Source organism: Pseudophryne corroboree, chromosome 4 (assembly GCF_028390025.1).
Source record: "Pseudophryne corroboree isolate aPseCor3 chromosome 4, aPseCor3.hap2, whole genome shotgun sequence".
NCBI lineage: Eukaryota > Metazoa > Chordata > Amphibia > Anura > Myobatrachidae > Pseudophryne > Pseudophryne corroboree.
Genome location: NC_086447.1, coordinates 321,128,633 through 321,135,420, shown reverse-complemented (window position 1 = coordinate 321,135,420; position 6,788 = coordinate 321,128,633). Strand labels below are relative to the sequence as shown.

At 39.5% G+C, this 6,788-nt stretch overlaps 1 long non-coding RNA gene across 3 annotated transcripts; it reads right to left on the bottom strand.

Moving 5' to 3' along the window:
• Nucleotides 1-216: 216 nt before the first annotated feature.
• Nucleotides 217-1,510, bottom strand: LOC134911379 (uncharacterized). 3 transcript variants are annotated; one of them, XR_010176523.1, is made up of 4 exons: nt 1,409-1,510; nt 1,245-1,324; nt 782-847; nt 217-389 (listed from the first exon to the last, which is right to left on the bottom strand). It is a non-coding gene; the product is annotated as an uncharacterized LOC134911379 (long non-coding RNA). The 3 variants fall into 3 exon arrangements; XR_010176524.1 differs by lacking the exons at nt 217-389; nt 782-847 and adding exons at nt 932-1,006; nt 1,088-1,151; XR_010176525.1 differs by lacking the exon at nt 782-847 and having other exon boundaries at nt 217-408.
• Nucleotides 1,511-6,788: the final 5,278 nt, after the last annotated feature.

The following is a 6,788-nucleotide window of genomic DNA, read 5'->3' as shown; positions in this document are numbered from 1 at the left end:
TCAATAATTTTATTAAGGGGCAAGCTTCTACACAGAGATGGTCCCCTGTCGAACAAGACCAAAAATAGAAATCAAGAAATAGTATATCTCTGTGGAGCGCACTTAATGACTGAAATAAATATATTTATGTGTAATACAATTTAATATGGTTATATTGGTTTCTGACAAAAAGAGGATGACATCACACAAACACCCTTTAAACTTTAAAACATCTATTGCTTTTTATTGCTAAAATAATTAAATTTCAATACTGATAAAAAATGATGTACACTTTTACAATGTGTTATTGTTCATTACAGCCAAAAAATTGAATAACAACTTTTCCAAACAATAAAAGATTTTTTCACTCAACGCGTTTCGTCGTATGTCGACTTCTTCAGGAGTGTTTTCTTTAGAGTGTGATCAAAACTAAGTAAAAAGTAAAAAACAAGTATAAATAAAAATATGAAACAAAGAGAAATACTAAAATATAAATATATATATATATATATATATGAAGAAGAATATGCACAAAAAATATATCTATGTCCAGTTTAGCTAACATTGTAATGATTTGATTTATTGGTCTAATAAGACAATTGTTTAACTGGTTATCAAATAAAAAATCAATTCACAATATCAATGTCAAAATTAGCTGGCATTGTACGGACTTAATTTATTAAAGCAATTATCCATCTAGATACCAACATTAATAAAAATTTAAAATTAATTCATAACAATTAATTTGCTGATGGCTGTTTTGATGAATGACTCCACAGTAAATAAATATGGTATTACTTACTTATGAAAAGGTAATTAATTAATTTGAAACAGCTGTATTTTCACAAAATTATAATCCATATTTTACCTATTTGAAAATAGAAAAAACTGAAATTATAATAATTACAATAGAAATATTATTATTTTCTTTTAATAATTTGAACCATAATACTTACTAAGAATTATTATGCATAATTAACTTCCATAGTTTTGTAGTATTTAATGAATCTTCCTATTTGCGACCATCCTACAATAACATATATATATAATGATGTACATATATAAGTAGAATTATTTATTTCCTCCCAAATCGGATAAAGATACTCACTGATGGTTATTATTAATCTTCCAAAGGCTTGTAATTAATTTGTTCAAATTTTTATTTAATTTACCTAATAAAAAAAAAACCCATAAAAATAATATAAACATCCCAGTTTTTAGTTTAAAACAATAAATGATTAGTTGGATATTGTAATAGAACTTACCTACAATACTTTCATATGTCCAAAAAATATATATGAGGATCCGGCAATGGGATAAATAATATTAAGCTTCTTTTATTTCCCTAATAAAGAGTGATAAAAACACTCAATATTCTGGATAGAACGTCTTGTAACAAGATTTTAAAGAAATAGCCATTATAGCTTACCAGCAGCTCTCCTTGTGTGTCCTCATACACAGAGATCCAAAAGTGGAATGAGAGCAGAGTTCAAAAACCTCCCTATTTAAGCACCCAAGCTAATTACATCACTTCCTCATCCCACTAAATTGATTGTGTAATTGTGATAATTGAGAGCAGAGTTCAAAAAATCTCCCTATTTAAGCACCTTAGCTAATTCCAACATTTCCTCATCCCACTAAATTGATTGTGTAATTGATAAGATTAAATGACTGTTTATTATTTTATTTTAATCTCTATTAAAAAATGCTATATTTAAGTTCCCATCCTAATTAATATTATCTACAGAGGCCCAATGTTAATCAAGCATACCTATTTAATACTTGTTCACCAGAGCTGTACTGACAGGATAATTGATAATAAAGAGGTTTAACAAGCGCTGTCTGTGTGCGCTGTAAGCCTCCTTACGGAGGGCGTGACGTCAACACACACGTTTGTTGCTAAGCAATGAGGCATAACAAGCGCTATCTATATGCGCTGCATGTTTCCATTGCTCCGGGCGTCCCATCCGTCACTAGGCAAGGCTTGGTAACTATAAACCCAAGCCTCATTTGGAGTAGAAATGACGTCCATACGTCATCACGCACGTACCGTCACTAGGCAACGCGTGATAACGAGACTTGTATTGGTATAAGTATACCGAGCCTCGTTCTCAATAGAAATGATAGGTGCATCCTGTATCTTAGCAACGCGCTTTAATATATAAATACACGCATCTGGTTTCCCAGCAATACGTTCTAATTGCTGAGAAACTTAATTGTAAATAACACCAATAAATCAAATCATTACAATGTTAGCTAAATTGGACATAGATATATTTTTTGTGCATATTCTTCTTCATATATATATATATATATTTTAGTATTCCTCTTTGTTTCATACTTTTATTTATACTTGTTTTTTACTTTTTACTTACTTTTGATCACACCCTAAAGAAAACACTCCTGAAGAAGTCGACATACGACGAAACGCGTTGAGTGAAAAAATCTTTTATTGTTTGGAAAAGTTGTTATTCAATTTTTTGGCTGTAATAAACAATAACACATTGTAAAAGTGTACATCATTTTTTATCAGTATTGAAATTTAATTATTTTAGCAATAAAAAGCAATAGATGTTTTAAAGTTTAAAGGGTGTTTGTGTGATGTCATCCTCTTTTTGTCTGAAATTAATATAACCATATTAAATTGTATTATACATAAATATATTTATTTCAGTCATTAAGTGCGCTCCACAGAGATATACTATTTATTTCTTGATAGATATATATATATATATATATATATATATATGCAACAATAGAAGAGCTGGCGCCAAGGGGTCGTATCAACTCCCACTTTTAAACCTTAACTAGTAAAAACCTATTTTAAAGCACAGTAATAACGTGTTCCATCATAAAACATTTATTAAATACACATTCAAAACTAATACAGAAGAGACGTATTATTCCACAGTGAAAGATGTATAATTCTCGGTGTTGAATACAAATGCAAGTGGATCACAACAGTCTCCTCCTTCTCCTTAAAGTTGGTTCGGAGATAACGCCACAACATAGACAACCCCAAATTATACATCTGAGAATTATACATCTATCACTGTGGAATAATACGTCTCTTCTGTATTAGTTTTGAATGTGTTTTTAATAAATGTTTTATGATGGAACATGTTTGTTATGATTCCCGAACTCCAGACCAGAGGAGATCTTATGGCAGAGGTCTGAGTACAGGGAAGATCTGCTGGTAGTGGGAGCAGGAGAGCCTAGTAACCCCTGGCGCCCTAACTCCGTTGTCTCGCCCGTGTTATCAGAAATCCCCTGCGAGACTATGGTTGCTTGAGCCCATGGCAGCCGCGTTCGAAGGGCGGATTATGTCTGCCCAACCCCGATGCCCCCTCAGGTCTTAATGGGAGACAAAGGGAAATCCGAGACAGGGTGATAACAAGGGGCCCTCTGACTAAGCAACCAGGCCAGGGGTTACAAGCTAACTAACTTAAACAAAAGGTATGTGCGGACTAGCCGCCAGGGAAAAGGACAACCAAGGATCCACCGATCCGTTACTCCTATCCAGCACCGCTGGATACCAGAGTGGATCTGTGGGAGCGGAATCCTCCGCAAAAGCTCCAGAACACAAATATACTAAATAATAAACAGTAAGCGGACAAGCCGCAACACACGGCTGCGCCGCGACTCACGAACACCACAGGATGTTAAAGGTGCTCGGTCAGACTCCAGGAATGATGACAACTTTCCGAGTACAGGACCACTGAGGACAGGAACAACCGGATTGAGCAAGACTGGAACTCTCTGCAACTGACACAGGCAAACAGGAAGCTATCACCGGCGTCTGTGGGAAGTCCAAAGGGTGCTTATAACAGAGAGCTCCCCAATCAGGAGCCAGACTGGGTAATCACAATGCTGCACGGCCAGCACACCATAAAATAATTAGAACAGACCCAGCAACGGGGAACGCGGCCCGAACGTGGCGTCCCCGTTGCTAGGGTCAGAGCGGCTCCGTGCGCCCGGCGTCTAGCGTTGCCAGGGAGCCGGCGGCTGTACGCGCACGGCGTCCCTGGTTGCTAGGCGCCGGGCCGCACCGACGAGCGGACCCCGGCGCCTAACAGTACCCCCCCCTTGAGGAGGGGTCAAGGAACCCCTAAAGCCAGGTTTCTGAGGAAATTCTCGAAAAAATGCCCTTTTGAGCCTCGGGGCATGAAGATCCTCATCCAGGACCCAAGACCTTTCCTCTGGCCCATAACCTCTCCAATGTACCAAAAAATAAAGCCGACCCCGGGAAAACTTGGAATCGAGAACCTTCTCAACCAGGAACTCCTGCTGACCCTGTACATTTATTGGTGATCTCCCCTGAGATATTTTACGAGGAAATCTACTGGACGAAACATATGGTTTCAGCAATGAGCAATGGAAGGTATTTCCGATCCGTAAAGTTTTTGGTAAACGTAACCGGAAAGCAACTGGATTGACTTTTTTGATAATGTGAAATGGTCCAATAAATTTAGGACCCAATCTGGCTGAGGTTTGTCGAAGTTTAATGTTGCGAGTCGACAACCACACCCTATCTCCTACTTTAAAAGTGCACGGCCGCCGGAGCCTGTCAGAAAATCTTTTTTCCCGGAATGCCGCTTTTCTGAGAGCCAGGTGTACTTTTCTCCAAATGAGTCTAAGATGAGAGGTCAGGGCCAGTGAGGAGACAGAGGAATGTTGAAAAAATGAATTAGCCCTGGGGTGAAAACCAAAAACTGCAAAAAATGGAGACACATTGGTGGAAGAATGACAGGCATTATTATAAGCAAACTCCGCCAATGGAAGAAACTCAGACCAGTCATTTTGGAGTTTGGCCGAGTACAAACGCAAATATTGTTTTAGAGATTGATTAACTCGCTCAGTCTGCCCATTGGATTGGGGATGATAGCCAGACGTTAAAGATAATTTCATCTTTAATGAAGCACAAAAAGACTTCCAAAATTGTGCAATGAATTGTGGACCCCGATCAGAAACAATATCAGTGGGTAAGCCATGGAGTCTGAAAACATGGCGGAGGAACAAGACTGCCAATCCCTGGGCAGATGGCAATCGGGGAAGAGCAATGAAATGGGCCATTTTGCTAAAACGGTCCACTACCACCCATATGACTCGGCATCCGGCTGACAGAGGGAGGTCCACCACAAAATCCATGGAGATATGCGACCATGGCCTAAGAGGAACATTCAAGGGCATAAGTTGACCGATAGGCAAAGAACGAGGAACTTTATGCTGTGCACAGACCTGACACGAAAAAACAAACTCTTTAATGTCTTTGGAAAGACCAGGCCACCATACAGAGCGGGAGACTAATTCCAAAGTCTTAGCGATTCCCGGATGCCCGGCAACTTTGCTATCATGAAACTCCGTCAAAACAGTTGCTCTCAAAAACTCAGGGACAAAAAGACGACCAGCAGGAGTATTTCCAGGAGCTTGATGTTGAAGCAGCTTTAACTGGGTAAATACATCCTGTGTGAGGCCTGCCCGAATGACTGAAGACGGAAGTATGGGAGTAACAGGACTGTTGTCTTGAACTGGAAGAAAACTGCGTGACAGGGCATCTGCCTTAGTATTCTTGGAACCTGGCCTGAAGGTGATAATAAATTTGAAACGAGTAAAAAATAAAGCCCAACGAGCCTGCCAGGCATTCAGTCGTTTAGCTGATTCAATGTATTGAAGATTTTTGTGATCAGTCAAAACTGAAATGGTATGAGTCGCTCCTTCAAGCCAATGCCTCCACTCCTCGAAAGCCCATTTAATAGCCAGCAATTCCCGGTTACCAACATCGTAGTTGGATTCTGCAGATGAGAATTTCCTGGACATAAAGGCACAAGGATGTAATTCGAGGGAATCCGGATCCTTCTGAGATAGGATAGCCCCTACTCCAACCTCCGAGGCATCAACCTCAACAATGAAAGGCAATTCTGGGCTGGGATGTCTGAGGACAGGGGCTGAGACAAAGGCTTGTTTCAAGGCCTGAAAAGATAACTCAGCTTCATGTGACCAATTGGTAGGATCTGCTCCCTTCTTAGTCAGTGCCACAATGGGAGCAACTAGGTCAGAGAAGGAGTGAATAAATCTTCTATAGTAGTTCGCAAACCCTAAAAAGCGCTGAATTGCTTTTAAGTTGGTGGGTTGCGCCCAACTAAGGATGGCTTGGAGCTTCTTTGGTTCCATACAGAATCCCCGAGGGGAAATAATGTACCCTAAAAAGGATACCTCCGTGACATGAAATTCACACTTCTCAAGCTTGGCATATAGGTGATTTTCACGTAATTTTTTTAGAACCTGACGCACCTGGGTAACATGTTCTACAGAGTCAGAATAAATCAAAATATCGTCTAAGTAGACTACAACGAACCTTCCAAGAAACTCACGGAGCACATCTTTAATGAGATCCTGGAAAACTGCCGGAGCGTTAGACAGGCCAAATGGCATAACCAGATACTCATAGTGGCCTGACTGAGTACTGAATGCCGTTTTCCACTCATCCCCTGACTTGATTCTGATGAGGTTATATGCTCCTCTCAGGTCAATCTTAGAAAAAATCACAGCCGAACGTAGCTGATCAAAGAGGACAGAGATCAGCGGCAGAGGGTAAGTATTCTTTACTGAGATTTTATTCAAAGCTCTAAAGTCAATGCAGGGTCTAAGTGAACCATCCTTCTTCTCTACGAAGAAGAAACCTGCACTTAAAGGGGATTTAGATGGCCTGATAAATCCTTTCCCAAGGCTTTCTTTCACATACTCATTCATGGCCACAGTTTCAGGACCAGACAATGCATATAACCTTCCTTTAGGCAACGTGGCACCAG